Source organism: Pongo pygmaeus, chromosome 3 (assembly GCF_028885625.2).
Source record: "Pongo pygmaeus isolate AG05252 chromosome 3, NHGRI_mPonPyg2-v2.0_pri, whole genome shotgun sequence".
Lineage (NCBI taxonomy): Eukaryota > Metazoa > Chordata > Mammalia > Primates > Hominidae > Pongo > Pongo pygmaeus.
This window is the reverse complement of record NC_072376.2, coordinates 97,363,192-97,379,952: the sequence shown is the minus strand read 5'-3', so window position 1 is coordinate 97,379,952 and position 16,761 is coordinate 97,363,192. Positions and strand designations below refer to the sequence as shown.

Below are 16,761 nucleotides of genomic sequence, written 5' to 3'. Positions count from 1 at the left end.
GTCTTAATGTTTAAAAGAAGTCAGCCTATTTTCTCAGTGTATATTCATGTTATCTAACGTTCTTTTTTCTCCAATTATTATACATACAGTTTCATAAGTGAATATTTAAGAGTCAAGAATTTTGTGGTATTTTGCCTAGAAACAGACTGGAAGAACACAAAATCTAAATAAAGAATAAACACCAAAAGGCCAAAAGGAAAGAACAAAAAAAGTACATGCACATGCACACACACACCCCCACATACGTGCTTTGTTTTTAATAATTTATTTCAAAACGTATTGTACAATGTTGTCTCAAATACTTTATTTAGGTTTAAAAGAGTTGTAGATGTTAGTATAGGTTGTTGATTTCAAATGGGAAAATTATTGGCACTGAAAGATGGCAACTGAAATCTTGAACCTAACTCGGTTAAGGTTACTTCGTGAGGATTAAATATTAGAATTCTGCTCCGCCCCCCACCAAAGGATACCGGTATTTTTACTAAAATATATTTTTAGGTTTGTTTTGGCATATTCTTTTCAAAGAGATTTGAAACTCTTAAATTGTTATAATTACAAAATCTTATATTTGAACTTTCAAAACATTACTCATTTTGAAGTAGAATCTAAAACTACATTTAAAAACATGTCTGCCCACATTTGGTCTGTTTAAGGGACTAACCTTTGAACACACTAGTCTTATTTTGAAAGGGCAAGGGGTGTGTGTGTGTGTTTTTTTAATAGCCAGTGCCCCACAGAAGCAAAAACTGTGACCCCCCTCCCCCACAAAGTGCTCACATATGTCATCTGTGTTTGTTAGCAATGTTACCTCCAACTTTGTTACCTTGGAGTAATTGAGAGTAAATCATTACAAATGGGCCCAATTCTAAAGGCAAAATCGTCAAAAAGAAGAAAACAGCAAATCCAACTTGCCTTATGTTTATTAGAGGAAATCCTGAAACTTCTGTAGATTGCAGTGTTAGGAAAAACAAGTTTGTCATTACAGCGATGTTATGACCACTTCCCCACTCTAACTCTGTTGTTTAAGGGAGTCCACTCCTAACTGCTGACTCAGTTTGTCTTCACTGCCAGAACTGAAGCGTGACCCAAATTGTCTACTGGGTTGAGTAGGAACAAACGGGCAAACTGATGATCACTTGGCAGTTCTAGGTTTACTAAAGGATACTTATTTGGTCTAAACACTGTTTGTTGGGACTGCAAAGGTATAAATAATGCCCCTCCCAGCAAGGAAAAGGAAAACCTAAAATCTTAGGCAACCGACTCAAGGTCACTGACGAAAGGCACCATTTGAGACCGAGCTCCTCAACTCCAGTCCCATCACGGACAGGAGCCACACAGGAGAGCGTGCAGGAGTTTCGAAGCTGCGTAGTAAAACAGCTGGCGTGGGCAGTTCTTTTATACTCTGGCTAGAGTAAAATTAACGCAGCTTTGCGTTTCTCCATCACCTCTGACAGCATCCAGCTAAAGGGTGTAGGGTTAAGGAAAGCGGAACCCAGTTGTCCTTTCTCAGCTGAGTCCTTTCAGAAACTGGGACTGAGGAGGGTGGGCGCCGCGGAGAGGGGCAGGGGTGGGAGAGGAGAGAGGGGCGCTGGGCGGGGAAGAGGCGCGTCTGGAAGGCAGTGGGGAGAGAGACTGAGAGAAATGGGGTTGAAGTCCAGCTGGGAGCATCCAGCGGCGCTGTCTGCACACGGGGGCGAAGACAGCCGCTGAGAGTGAGGGGAGAGCGGGAAGCCGAGGGAAGGGAAGGAAGTAAGGAAAGAGGAAGGAAAGGCGGGAGGGGGTAGAAGCTGAGCGGCTGCAATTTCTGCGGCCGGCTCAGTAGGAGGAGCAGGAGGGGAAAGAGGAGGATCCAGAGTCAGTCAGTCAGACAGCCAGCGGGAGGTGGAGAAAGCAGGAGGAGGAGGAGGAGGAGGATTAAAGATGGCCACCAACAGCTGCGGGAAACGGCAACAACCCCTCACTTTCCGGGATGGTCCCTGCGGGTCGGCCCGGCCTTGATGGAGAGAAGAAACCCGAGGAGCGCCGAGGCTGAGGCGGCGGCGGCGGGGACCCAGCGAGGACCAGGACGCGGCGGAGCAGGGACGGGGGCAGGAGAAGGGAAAGGCGGCGGCGTCGCTGCCCCTGCCGCCTAGCACCGCTGCCTGGCCCGGCGGACTGGTTCCCATACCTCGCGGCCGCAGAATCGAGCTCGGGTCCCGGCCCCCCGCCCGCGGCGCGGGGCTCCCGGGCCCCGCCGCGGACGTCGCGCCGGTCGCCCCTTCCCCGTAGCCCGTGCGCCCCCGGCGCGGAGCCCCGGCCCGCCGCGGTCCCCTCTCCCGGGCCCGGCCCGCCCGCGCCCTCCGCCGGCCCTCAGGTGAGTGCCCCCGCCATCCTCCCCGCCCCCCGCGCTCCCGGAGAGGCGGTGCTGCCTCGGCCCGGCGCGCCTGGCCGCTTTGTTCGTGCGGGGCGGAGGCGCTGCCCACTCGCGGCCCTGCGCCCGCTCCCCCTAGGGACAGGCCGCGGCCCAGCTGCTGTCCTCCCTAGGGTCCGCCTTGGCCGGGAGCCGCCGCCGCCGCCAGGGTGGGCGGCCTGGCCCCAGTCCTCCGCTGTGGCCTGGGGAGGGCGCCGTCGCGGTCGGGTCGGGGTCGGGGTCACGGGCGGCGAGCGGAGCGGAATCGGGATATTTCGGGGGATAGGGGAGGAGAGGGCTGGACGTTACCTGTGGGAAGCAGTGGGGGCGTAACCTGGCGGCCCTGGCTCGCAGGGGTAGGGGATCAGGCCCTGGCCCCCCTGCTGCATCCCGCGGGGTCTCAGCTTCCGGAGCCCCCCGCACCTGAGCGCAGCCGAGCGCGGCCTCCATCCCTCGGGCTCTGTCTCCAGGGCTTCGGGCCTCTCCCCCTACGCCCTACGCTGGAAGCCCTTCGATTATGGAAGGAACCAGAGATGCTCCAGTTCTCTTGTACTGGGGATGTGGTGGCATCGCAAACATTCACAGTTACGGCGGGATTTAAAAAGCAGACGTGACCTTTCCAACCAAAGGCCATCTGGCTAGTGTTTGAGCCTCAGGTGCAGTTTTTCATTGATTTTTACCATTTAATTCTGAGATCTGCAATATCAGGTCTTCCTTTCACAGAAACAATGTGATACAACCAGATTGAAAGGATATTAACTGCATATGTGAACCCTTGCATGGACTTCCAGTACCTTAAAAATGGTTAAGTGTTTTCTGTGGGAAAATGGTGCTCATGCATACGAAAAACTATTTTTGTTCAGTAATGGTTGCCAACTGGTTTACTATGTAGTTTGAACACCAAACAATTAAAAAGGAAAAACAAAACCCTATTCTTTGGGCTTTTTAAATAGTGGCATATTTCCAGGTTGGTATTTGGTAGCAGGTTGAGAATAACTGGTTTCGACTATCAGGCGACATAACAAACATAACATAAAACAGAACCAAAAATATGATAATTTATAGAAAAACATGTTGTATTAGTGCATAAGTCTAGTAAAAAAATCCCACTTTAAAAAAAATAAAACTTTATCATGAGACTCTTAAGTATAGAAATTGGGTTGGTATGTTTTTATGTTTAAAAATATATATTACATTAGAATTGAGAACTCTTCCTATGATATTTGAGCAATAGTAGAGTATGTTAATACTTTGAACCATTCTATCTCAAGCTGCTAGAAAGAGGTTTCTACTGCTAGTTTCTTTCCATGAGTTAAAATGGATTCATCTGAAATATATACATGCTTTTGGTGGGTCACAGTGGGTCATGCCTGTCATCCCAGCACTTTGGGAGGCCAAGGCTGGGGGATCACTTGAGGCCAGGAGTTAGAGACCAGCCTGGGCAACAAAGAGAAAACAATTTTTGTAAAGAAAAAAAAATGTTTCAAAAAATTTATATCACTTCCAAAAAGGAGGGATAAATTAGAAAATACGATGTTCTACTCTTGCGTAATCTGTTTTTAAAAAAGTAAATGACAGTATATTTCAATATTAGTTGGATTCTCTGCTTTGAAGAGATTCTTAAATTCCACTGCTCAACTTTGCAATTTTAAAAGTTTACATCAGTTGTTCTTTCTTTCTTTCTTTCTTTCTCTTTTTAGAGACAGGGTCTTGCCCTGTTGCCCAGGCTGGGGTGTAGTGGCACGATCACGGTTCACTGCAGCCTTGAACTTCTGGGCCTAAGTGATCCTTTCCCCACAGCCTCCCGGGAAGTTAGGACTACATGTGCGTGCCACCATGCCTGTCAAATTTTTGTATTTTTTGTAGAGATGAGGGTCTCCCTGTGTTGCCCAGGCTGATCTTGAACTCCTGGCCTCAAGTGATCCTCCTGCCTTAGCCTCCCTAAGTGCTGGAATTACAGGCGTGAGCCACCATGCCCTGCTTCTTTCCTAATTTCATGCATATACTTCTGAGGGTCCTTGGCTTCCCAGAAACCATATGCAGAATATAGCATATATTTGCATTTTTCCTAGATAAAGAGTCTGTTGGGTGATCACATTCTCAAAAGGATATGGCTCTGTAAATGATTATGAACTTCTAGATATGAAATTAAAGAATAAATATTCCGTATTTGGAAAGCTAAAATTTTAAAATTACATTTCATGATTTATGTCCTTCATTTCTGATTATGCCCAAGAAATGTTTGTGAGTAAGAGTTTAGCACATAGACGTTGTTTCTAACACATTCTCATTTAAATCGAAGGAAAATATTAATCCCATTTTACAGATGGGGAAATAGAACAAGTTGTTTTAAAGTCATACAAACACTGGTGGGCCAACATGTGAACCCAGACTGTCTGAAGTTAGAGCCAGCATTCATAACCAGGGTATACTAGACTTTGATCGGTAATACCATTTGATTGATGTTAAAATAAGTAATTGATGTTTTAGTTAGAATTGCAAAGTATATCTGAGATTATCATAGCATACAATATCATGAGATTTTGGAGCCCTGGACTCCCAGTATGATGAGATCTTAATGATACTAACCTCTGTTAATGAGGCTAGTCTGAAATCACACCCGAACTAGGGTCATTTCTACAGCATCTTTGGCAGGATCATCCACCTCTGATTTTTAGTATTTCCTGTGATTACGAATTTCCCCTCTTCTTTTTTTTTTCTTGACCTTTTTTTTTTTTCTTTTGAGATGGAGTCTTGCTGTGTTGCCCAGGCTGGAGTGCAGTGGCATCATCTGGGCTCACTGCAACCTCTGCCTCCCGGGTTTCAAGAGATTCTCGTGCCTCAGCCACTCAAGTAGCTGGGACTATAGACCCTCGCCACCACGCCTGGCTAATTTTTGTATTTTTAGTGGAGACGGGGTTTTACCCTGTTGGCCAAGCTAGTCTCGAACTCCTGAGCTCAAGTGGTCTGCCTGCCTCTGCCTCCCAAAATGCTGGGATTACAGGCGTGAGCCACCATGCCAGGCCATTTTTGTTTGTTTGTTTGTTTGTTTTTACATTTTAAATCTATATTTCTATTTATGTTGAGTCAAAATCTGCCTTCCTGATATTTACACTGATAAATCCAGTTCCCCCTTGGTGTGTGTGGTATATTTATCATCCATGAAATGATTAAGAAATAAATGGCGACCGGGCGTGGTGGCGCACAGCTGTAATCCCAGCATTTTGGGAGGCCGAGGCGGGTGAATCACCTGAGGTCAGGAGTTCGAGACCAGCCTGGCTGATATGGTGAAACCCCGTGTCTACTAAAAATACAAAAATTAGCTTGGCATGGTGGTGTGTGCCTGTAGTCCCAGCTGCTCGGGAGGCTGAGGCAGGAGAATCGCTTGAACTGGGGAGGCGGAGGTTGCAGTGAGCTGAGATGGCGCCACCGCACTACAACCTGGGTGACAGAGCGAGACTCCATCTCAAAAAAAAAAAAAAAAAAAAAGAAATGGCTCCTACTTTAATTTTTTAGAGTAATGTTTATTGAAGCATAATTTACATGTAGTGAAAGTAAAAGTTTAACAAATGTCTATAATTGGATAGTCTCCACCACAGTCAAGACATAGAAAAGGACGTTTCCATTACTCTAAAAAGTTCACTCATGCCCCTGTCATGAGTCAGTCCTCTCCCTCTACACCCCCAGCCCTTGAAAACCGTTAATTTAATTGATGCTTTTAAAGTTTTATCTCGTCTAGCATATATAAATAGAATTATACATTATGTAGCCTTTTGTGTTCCCTTGCACTTAGCATAATGCTTGATATTTATTAAGTTGTTACATGTGTCAGTAGTTTGTTCGGTGATGTGCTGGGAAATGTCTTAACAACATACTCTTCAGAAAAAAAAAAAAAAAGAATCTCTCATTTGTAGCATTTGCTAATCATTGTAGTGTAAACACTGTCACTATGGCCTAAATTAAGCTACCAGCTCACAGAATTCCTGAAAATTTAACAATGGGCTCCCATGAGCTGGTACCAGCCAGCTCCAGCACAGTTCCTTTTTTTGTTGAGTAACATTGTTTTACACCAGGGTAACACAGTTTGTTCATCCATTCGTAAACTGATGGACATTTGAGTTGTTTCTAGTTTTGGTCAAATATGAATAAAGCTGCTATAAACATTTGCATACAGGTCTATGTGAGGGACAAAAATGTTCAGTTTTCTTGAGTTAATACCTAGGAGTGGGATTTTTGGGTCCTAGGATAAGTGTATATTTATTAATATCAGTAACCTTTTTATTGAACTACTGAATTGTTTTCCTAAGTGGTGATATCATTTTACATTTCTGCAGCAATATCTGAGAGTTTCAGTTGTTTTTACATCTTTATCAGCACTTGGTATTGTCAGTTATTAAAACTTTAGCCATTTCTTATATGTGTAGTGATCTCCTTTAAATTTTTTTACTCTTATTTTCAGTAGTGTTTAGACTCAACATAGAAAGTTTATGATAGATATTTCTAAAAAAATAATTTTCTTTAGCTTGGGCATCAGTTATGATCTCACTATGAAGGCTGCAGCCTTTAAAGGCTGTTTGTTGAGTTTTTACTGTGCACTCATCTTTCATGTTGTTAAAATTACTTTTTGTAAAGGAATAATCATTAGGGAATTATTCTAATGCTTAGCTGTTAGCAATTTAAAAAATGAACCATTTTAAACAAGTAGATAAAGCTTTGTTTAAAAAATTAGAATTAAAAAATTTATCATAAAGAATTTTTTTTTTTTTCAATTTTACTTGGACTTAAAGGAAAAAAAAGATTCTTTGTGGCTCCCTGTATGCCAACAATTTGCTTTGATGGGATTTCACCAAGTTCTATAAACTCATTGAATTGTTCTTTATTTTAAAATCTTGAGGACTGTCAAGTTAGTTACTACTCTTTCTGAAACCACAGTATCAAAATCTTTTTTTTTTTTTTTGAGACAGAGTCTTGCTTTTGTCGCCTAGGCTGGAGTGCAGTGGCATGATCTCAGCTCACTGCAGCCTCCACCTCTCGAGTTCAAGCGATTCTCTTGCCTCAGCCACCCGAGTAGCTGGAATTACAGGCATCCACCACCACGCCTGGCTAATTTTTGCATTTTTAATAGAGACAGGGTTTCACCATGTTAGCCAGGCTGGTCTCAAATTCCTGACCTTGTGATCCGCCCGCCTCAGCCTCCCAAAAGTGCTGGGATTACTGTGCCTGGCCAAAATCTGTCTTTGAAATTTCACGTAGTTTTAGTGTGGACAAAGGATTAAATTACACATGCCTCATATCAACATTTAATTTTCAATAGTAAAATACTGGGTTGCCCCGTTGGAATAAGATATCATTCATTCAGAAGGTGATATGAAATAAAACCCTTAGAAGAGTAACCTGCCAGGTGCAGTGGCTCATATCTGTAATCCCAGCACTTTGGGAAGCCAAGTCAGGTGGATTGCTTGAGCTCAGAAATTCGAGACCAGCCTGGGCAACATAGTGAGACCCCTTCTTTTTTTTAAAATAAGAAGAGTACCTTGTAAAATACATAGTCATGTTAGACTGTAAATAAGAATAGCTATATTCACAGTTTGAGTACCCCGTAATAATGAAAGATGTTTGTTTAAACATCTCAACAGTTCTCACAGAAAATGAATAATTTGTTCAGTCATTGATTCATACATTTGTTCATATGTCTTGTGCATGTAGGATTCAAGGTCCTTATCATGATAGAGCTTACAGTTGAGTGGAAGAGACTGTTGAATAGAGTATCACATACGTGAGGTGTGGATGCTGTAGGTAGGTACATATGGTGTGGAGGTGGGGTGGGCATGGAACTCAGACTTCAAAGTTTGGAACGACTTCCAGGAGGAAGCATTGTCTTCACTGAGAAATCTGGAGGTTGAGTAGTTAGGGGAAGTGGCTGTGTAGCATTAATAGAATGTGCAGTTATCCAGAGATGAGAGAAAATGCAAATAGTAAACATATCAGGAATATTATTTTCAAATAACAGGCCTCTAAACCCTACATTTCTTGCCCCTACCCAATCTCAGTTGAAATTAGGAAGGTTAGTGGGAAGTAAAACTAGGGTAAAAACCAAAAAAGCAAACATTTACTATACTATTGAGGTATTTTTTGGTAGTTTGCTTATTTCTAACATTCATAGACTGACATAATTCGATCATATTATCTTTGAACTCATCCCCGGATCTTGTAAGAAGCGTTAATATAGATAAGATTATAGCCTTCCTTTTTAACATTTAGGCTAATTCTCATCTAATACTGTAATGTTTATTCCTAGTTAAGTGTATTTGATTTTTATTGCTGCCATGAAGTTCATCAAGTTTTGTTTGTGTGACAAGTATTAATAACATCTGAACCACTGATTTTATGCTGGGATATGTCCAACTGCTAGTTTAGACATATCTGCTGAGATATTTACACAGGCATGTCAACCTCAGCATGGCCCAAATGTAACTCATAATCTTTCTTCCAAAATGTATTTTCTTCTCCCATCTCCTCAGCTTGAGTAAATGCTGTTAGCACCTGTTCTGTCACTAGATTGAGATTGGCAGTCATCATCCACTCCTCAGTCTTCCTCACATCTCACATTTAATTCAGCATCAGGTCCGGTTGTTTTTATCTTCTAAATGTTTATCGTTTTCAACCTCCACCTGCCAGAAGACAATTTTGGGGTCTGTATTTCCCTGCTGAAGTATTAGAGAGGTCTTTTAAATATTCTCCTTAACTTCAGTCTCACGTCTTCTCATAGATTACCCTCACAATTTCCAAAATGATATGTTTTTTCTTTGTTTTAATTTTTTAAAATGTGAAATTGTGGTCTTTCCAGTATACCTTTTTTTTTTTTCTGCTTAAAATTCTTGAATAGATCTTAAGTCATTATCAAAGAGGCACTAAAACATGGGGTTGCAGTCTATAAAAAACTCTTTGTAACCTGGCTCCAGCTTCTCCAGTCTCATCTCTGACAGCCATTCATTTGTTCATTTTTTAAAAAAAGACTTGAGTGTCTGCTGTCTGTTAGGCACAGTGCTAGGTGATAGAGCTATATCAAGGAGCTTAAATTCTAGTGGTGAGGGGGATAGATAACAAGTATTACTATTGTCAATTGTACTGTCAATAACTGTCAGTTATTATAATACATAGTACATTATATACTATATTATATTATTATAACTGTCAGTGACATCATACAATCACTGGGGTGCTAAAGTATGGGTGGGATTGCCATTTATAGAGGTCTGAATCGGAAGGCCTCTCTGTAAAGGTCCACTTGAAGAGATTTGAGGCAGCCAAGGGAGTGAGAATTGTAGGACTGAGAGAAGAGCAAGTGCTGAGGCTCTGAAGCAGGGTGCTTGGCACATTCACAGAACAGTAAGGGGTTGGCTGGAAGGAGGTGAACCATGAGGTCAAGGTGATGGAGGTGTCATTAGTCTTGGGTAGGCCAGTGTTAGGACTTTGACTTCTGAGCTCAGTGTGTTTGAGCCTAGATTGCATCCTCTGCATGGCAGAGATGCATTCCTGTCTCCTACTTGAAGCTTTTGAAGTATGCCACGCTCTCCTGCCCCTGAGCCTTTCTTTCTACCTGGAATAGTTCTTAGGTTGTCCCTCCTGGATGTTCCCTTAGCACTCTTGGTTGTACTCCTTTTATGAAACTTAATAGCTGGTTTATTTGTCTCTCCTCCCTAAGCTGAGGTCTTGGATGGGAGGAACTGGAATTTAAAAAAAAAAAACTTCTGAATTTTTATTTCATTGAATTAATGTTTGTTGAATTATAGAACTACTTAAACATAGGATTAATCATTGAAAACTGGGTAGGAGATGCCAACCACATTGCTTAGCAACTGCTAGTTCATGTGGACATGGAATCTGTTTTGCTGACCGCTATGCATTTAGTGCTGGTGCAATGAGCTATACACAGTAGCTGCTTAGTAAATACTTGGTAAATGATTGAGTGCACATTCCTGTATCAGCCTCTGCCTTTTCCACTGCTTCCTTGAAACCCATGGGTTAAATGAACCCAAAATCCCTTAACGTTTCCTGACAGCCTTATCTTTCCACTAATCTTATGCACAAGAAATGCCAAATACTTAGAGATGCATTCTTTCACCATAAATAAATGTAATAATAAAGAAATACAGTAGCAAAGAAATGTGGAAATAATTTATCTCCAAGTTAAATAAATAAAGTTCATTGCAGAATGTTTTGGCTCATTCACACTTCTGTTTTTCTTTGGTTGGAATTTTTTCAGGTTAATTTATTACTTGGCCCCCACATCTTTAATAACTATAACACTAATAGGTCTACAATATCAGTTCTATAAACTACTGAAACATGAGTCCTGCAGAATGTGAAAAGCCCAGCACCAGAAATAAGTTAATGATATTTCTTCATGTGTTTCATTTGGTTGAACAAGGAAGTACTAGTTGATTTATTTACTTGACTGCACTGGTGCAGGGCTTTGGGATTTTTGAGTCTAAAAGTATCAGGCCTTACCACGGACCTTTCAGGGACCCCTGAGACATCTAGGTATCATTAGGGTCATAAAACTGTGACCATTAACTCCAAATTCCCCAGTTCTTGTTGCAGGCTTCCATGTCCTGTCTGACCCCATTACCTTCACGTCTTTGAACCTTCAGAGAAGGAACATTGAGATATATTAAGTACTGTATCTGCAGAAGATGTAAGATTTGAGGCAAAACATTTAAGCAATGTCTGTTAGTGATATGAGTCACTTACCCCTCATTTTTGTTTAATCAAAAATTACTGTGTCCAATAGATTGTGTATAATAGATGATAAAATATTGGATTATTGATCTTCCATAGCGTTATAGTCCATTGTGAGAAGTCTCATTATGATATGCCTTGTAGTTTTTTTTTTTTTTTTTGGTATATGAAATACTTTGTATCTGTTAACCCACTTAATGCGGGCACTGTATATATTTTGACCAACTAAACTGTAATTTCACTAAAGTGCTGAGATTTTGTTTTCAGTTTGGGGTTTTGTTGCTGTTTTAATGCTTCTGCCTGAGTTGGGCCTTGGTTTTATATCTCTATAAAGTGGTCTCACTATTAAATAAGCACATTAGTTTTTGCAACTCCAGGAAAATTATTAATGATTTTCTTAGGCCTGTGGTTTCTTCCATAACGGTTATTTTTTTTTTAAAGAAAACTTTTGTCACCTGCTTCTATTCATGTATTAGTGTATTTGTGTATAATATATGATTTAGCTTAATAATATATCATTGTTTTGTGATATTTCACAAAAGAACACCTGGTTATCAAGTGCTGCAGTAATTAAGCAAGCTCAAGGCTTGGAGGTATATGGAGACAACCCTTTTTATCATTATGCTGATCCAATAGCAGATACTTGTAAGCCTTAAAAAAACTGAAGCCCTACTTAGTAAAGATAACTGACATAGGTGGTACTATAATAATGTATTTTGATGAGGTTGCAAGCTTAGATTGGGAACTTTGTATCAACTAGGTACATGTGAAGCCCCAGTGGATTTAAAGTATTGTATTTGGGAGTTTAGAGGACTATAAACGAGTGAGGATTTTAAAAAATAATTACAGTTGTTTGATTCTTTTATGAATGGCCTAATCCCTTTAAAGTATTCATTATTACTACCTATAAAAGATTAGTGCCTATTGATAATGGCACTTCAGAGGCCCAGAAATTAAAAGACTCTTGTTCTTCCCTTGCGAGTAGAGAGCTGTGTCTTTGGGTAGGACCCCTAGCCTGTCTGGCCTCTGGTTCTTCATGCATTGGCTCTCCTTTCCACTCTGGGTCCTTGAAATAATAGTGATCATTGAGTTCTGACATGGATTCTTTCAGTTTTCTTCAGTTTCTTAAGCCTTTGGTACCTGTGTTACGAGCGGAGATCATGTGACAGGGTGATTTTTGACATGTTGTAATTGGTATGTTGTCAACACTTGATGAATCAGCTGCCCAGCCGATTAATACCAGGCCCAGCTTCCTCTTCCTGTATGATGTTTCTTCCTAGCATGTTTCCTTCTGTTCTCCAGCCAATGTAGACTTAAAGGAGGCCAACTTATTTAATATTAGCCTAAGGAAAGTAGGAATTTGATACATAGCTGTTATTTGGTCTATGACAAAATTATGCCAAAATTATTTTGTTATGTGCTATTTTTTTTCAAGGGACAACTGATTTGTTTATCTGCACATTAACTTGTAGTTTTATTGCCTTGCTCTGAGTAAAACATCCACACACATAAATTTCACTTTATAAGTGGAATAACTCAGGAGGTGATTAATTATCCTGCCTAGGATTCAACACTTTAAATAGAATTTTCACAAGTATTTTCTCAAAATATTCGTTACTTAGTACATGTTAAGTGTTTGAGTTTAGGAAAACAATTTAATTTACCTGTTTTAATTTCTCCAACACTTATTAAAGATGCATTACCTTATTGTTTTTTTAATTTTTAATTTTGAAATAATTATAAACTTGGAAAGTTGCAAAAATATTATAGAGCTCCACGTACTCTTCACCTATCTTTCTTTCCCCATTAATAATATCTTATAACTATAGTATAATAACTGATTTATATTTTATTACTAAAAGCATAGTGACTTTATTTTGAAAAATGTTGGAAAATACAGGAATGTTGGTATTTTTGTCCTCTTCAGAGGATGAAGATGTTTGTGTATACAAATTCAGAACTGTGCCTTATGTCCGTAGGCAGCAGGCCCAGGGTATGTTTCTTCCCTGCATTTCCTGTAAGAAGAGCAACAGGTAACTAGACAAATGGCTGATTATTTCCACGGGGTAATTCATTCACAGCCCTAGATATAGTCATGTAAACATTTTAGTTACATGGCATTCTTCTTAATTCATCTTTACTGTTCTTCTTTATTTAGTCACTACTATATTCGCTTACTGGGAGCTTCCGCTCCCCCCCCCCCCCCTTTTTTTTTTTTTTTTGAGACAGAGTTTTGTTCTGTCACCCAGGCTGGAGTGCAGTGGCGCAATCTCGGCTCACTGCAACCTCTGCCTCCTGGGTTCAAGCGATTTTCCTGCCTCAGCCTCCTGAATAGCTAAGACTACAGGCACGCCACCCTGCCTGGCTAATTTTTGTATTTTTTGCAAAGATGGAGTTTTGCCATATTGGGCAGGCTGGTCTTCAACTCCTGAGCTCAAGTGATCCACCTGCCTCAGCCTCCCACAGTGCCAAAATTACAGGAGTGAGCCACTGTGCCCGGCCACTGGGAGCTTTCTTAACATGTAACAAATAAAGCAAGAAATATTGAGCACTTAGCCAAAGAGTGTTTATTAAGTATCTGCTGTCACTGTGCTGATTCTAGAGAGAGTTTGGAAAAATTAATAGTGCAGCTAAATAAGCAGCTATAGAACATTACCAGACATTGTATAATATATTTCAGCAAATTTTATTTTCTCTCTAGACACATAATGTAGGAATATGATTGACTTTCAGTAAACATTTGTTGAGTGAATAAATGTAAATAGACAGTAAACATGTTGTCAGAAAATTAAGAAAATAAATGTTCACTGTTACTCTGAGGAACTCTAAGACTGTTTACTAAAAATGAAAGAATGATAATATGTGTTTTATGTTTCTTTTTTCTGTTCACCCTAGAAATCCCTATAAATTTATAGATAAATTTATAGTCAGATTTCTTTGATTAAAGCCTGGAGTCTTTTTGTGTCTCTTTGACCCTACAGTCCAAGTTCTTTCCCCATGGCATTGCCCATTAAAACACAGTATTAGGTGATTTAGATGATAAATGCCATAGTTGAGTAAATAAGTATGAAATAAAAATAAACTCTGTATCATTTATTTGTAGAACAATTATTGTCTATTGATTGCTTAATAATTTTATTTAGCTTGATTTATTTGTGTAATGAGTAGGGACTAAATTAGATCAAGTATCAGGGATTAAGCTTGCTACCTGGGAACCTAGTTCTTATTTCCCAAAATGATGATCCTATGTAAATAGACTCTCAAGTGATGTTATGATATATAATAATAATTCTGTAAGCTTTTTTTTCTAAAGATGATAACATACTTTATTGTGATTGTGCTGGGTATCATGGGTACTATGCATGGATGCTTTACACATGGGTAGTTCTGCCCTCAATAACTTTATAACATAGTGGAGATAAGATAGGTAGATACCTAATTGAATGGTATTTGATGAGTCTGAGAGGTACAGAAGTGCTATGGACACTTAATGAGTAGAAAGATTATTTTTGGTTGAACTGATTAAGAGAACCCTAAGATACGATGTTTGATCTGCGTATCAGGGGGATTGATCGAATTTCCTTGGTGGGAATTGTGAAATTTATTTATATCAAAATTATAGGACATATAAAATTAATAGATTTCACTCTCAGTGAATCAGAACAGGTTTCTTGGGAAAAAATATTAGCCCAAATATAATATTTAAGTAAAGAAGAAAAGGATTAGGGATAATGTAAGATACTTAGGAAAAAAAAATACTTATAATATAAAAATCTTACTCTTGCTCCTGAAGCATTTTACAACTACGTCATCATAAAAATTGTACTAAATATGACTTCCCTAGCATGTATTCTTTTTTTAAAAAAATACATTTTATTGTGTATATTTAAGATATTCACATGATGTTATGAGATAACAGAAGTATAGTAAAATGTTTACAATGGTGAAACAAATGAACATATCTATCGTCTCACATAGTTACCCACTTCTCCCCTGTGTCAAAAGCAGCTATGACCTGCTCATTTAGCAAAAATCCTGAATACAATACATTGTCAGTTAATGAGATCTTTAGATTTGTTCATCCTGCATATATACTATTTTGTATCTTTTGAGACACCTCTCCCATTTCCTCTGCGCAACCCTGACCCTCATAACTAGTTTTATTCCCTGTCTCTGTGAATATTTGACCTTTTTTTTTTTTGATACCAGATATAAGTGAGATCATGTAATATTTTTCTTTTGGTGTCTGGCTTATTTCACATAGTGTAATATCCTTCAGGTCAACTCATGTTGTGGCACATGACAAGATCCCCTTCTTTTTTTTTTTTAAGGCTGAATAATATTCCATTTTTTATATATACATCATAGTTTCTTAATCCATTTGATAGTTGAGGGATACCAAAGTTGTTTCCATACTTTGGCCATAATGAATAATGCTGCAGTGAACGTGAGGAATGTATCTATTAGAGGTGGTGATTTCATTTCCTTTGTGTATACACCCAGAAGAAGGGTTGTTGGGTTATAGGTAATCCTAGTTTTAATTTCTTTAGGACCCTCCATACTATTTTCCATAATGGCTACATCAATCTACCATGTATGCTTTTTAAGTTTGATCTGCTACATTAATGACAGATGTAATTTACATATTGCACTTAATTTGCTAAATCCAGAAAATTTGTTTTTTTGGTCAAGATGAGTATTAATTTATTTTGCTGTTTTATTTTTTGAAGTTTCAATGTTTAAATTATTTCTGAGTGGAATAGCATTGAAAAAAATTTCTTGATGTTGTGGAGTTCAGCATTGCTGAGTGGTAGCTGTCAGTGGCAGGCTTTAAAGAATAAGCTGGAAGAAGAAGGGAAAGTAAGATGTTGGTGAATGGCAACATGATGAGAGGAAAGCAAGAAAAAGACAGAGAAAATAAAAGTTCTATATAAAGGGGTGTTGTTTTTGCCTCAGGTCATTCAGTATAGCAGATGGTACATTGTACCTGGTCAAACCCGAAGTATTTCTGAAAGCTAATTTCTTTGTCAAACCTATAGAGAGCAGAAAATCTTTTGAGTTTGCTTCAGTTATACAATAAATATTAATGAAAAATGGTGTCATACATTCTTTTATGTTCTCCACCTCTTTTTCCACAGAGACCTAGATTTATATCTGAGTCACCAGAGTAAATAAGTTCAGTGATTCCCAGCTTGTCTTAGGTTGCATAACCACCACATGGGTTGGCATAGGTGTTTTTACTTTCAGGAGGATATGGGGAAACCTTTCAAGACATGGCAGCTGCTGAAAATGCATTAAGACCACTACTACCACTAATAGGTATTTGTGTAGTTGGGGCAGGGCAGGGAAAAGTTGTACTGCATTGCTTTTCTGAGGTGATAGTACTTGTGATCTCTTTTCACAGCTTGGAAAAGAGTATTGTGTCTTTCTTAGAAGGCTGATTTTTCTTTCTCTGTGGATTTTCTTGCACTTTCAGTTTTCTCAGCCTGACTAAAACTTTCATCAAAAATGAACTACTTTTTGACTGTGGCTTGCCAATGTTGATAGATGTTTAAAAGTCTCCTCATATTCCAGCCTTTCTTCTTCCTACTCTGCTTGTTGACACCCACTTTAGCACAGGGTTTAATAGT

At 39.6% G+C, this 16,761-nt stretch overlaps 1 protein-coding gene across 8 annotated transcripts in view; it reads left to right on the top strand.

The window, feature by feature from the left end:
• The first annotated feature begins 2,223 nt into the window (after positions 1-2,223).
• The window catches only part of WDFY3 (WD repeat and FYVE domain containing 3), a 298,737-nt gene continuing 284,199 nt past the window's right edge, over positions 2,224-16,761 (top strand). For 7 of the 8 annotated variants that reach the window (XM_063663839.1, XM_063663844.1, XM_054484306.2 and 4 more), the window contains exon 1: positions 2,224-2,353. The gene's annotated coding sequence lies outside the window, so the exon portion shown is untranslated. The remainder of the gene's footprint in view (positions 2,354-16,761) is intronic. The other variant, XM_063663840.1, reaches the window with a different exon arrangement.